Genomic DNA, 471 nt, shown 5'->3' with positions numbered 1-471 from the left:
CATTTTTTGTGAAAGATTATTATTTTCCTATCCTCTGCAGACTTCAAGCTGCTCTCTGTCCCAGTCTCTGCAGAGGATGTTCCCCCTTAGCGTCAGCACTGTGAGCAGGAGTGAAGCAGGACTCAGACCCCACACAGATTAAAGAGGAACATGAGGATTTCTGGACCAATGATGCAGGCAGAAGTGCACCTTGAAGGGCTATAGTCTCATACCAAAGAGTTCATATTCACTCCTGCCTGTGGGAAAAGTAAATGTGATCAGGAGGACAGAAACCTCAGCCCTCAGATATTAACCAAATCCAAATTGTGGACTCGCCCACCAACACAACTGAAGAGTTAAACATAGAACCAGATGGAGACTGCAATGGAGTTTTGAAATGTAGCCATGTCTGTGGTGTGTGTGTGTGGAAAATGCCTTGTGTCTGAAATCATCTGGAAAGTCACATTGGTGACCCTCCTCATGTGTGGTAAA

This window comes from Coregonus lavaretus, assembly GCF_964263955.1.
Source record: "Coregonus lavaretus genome assembly, chromosome: 15".
In the NCBI taxonomy this organism is placed as follows: Eukaryota; Metazoa; Chordata; class Actinopteri; order Salmoniformes; family Salmonidae; genus Coregonus; species Coregonus lavaretus.
This window is presented reverse-complemented; position numbering follows the sequence as displayed.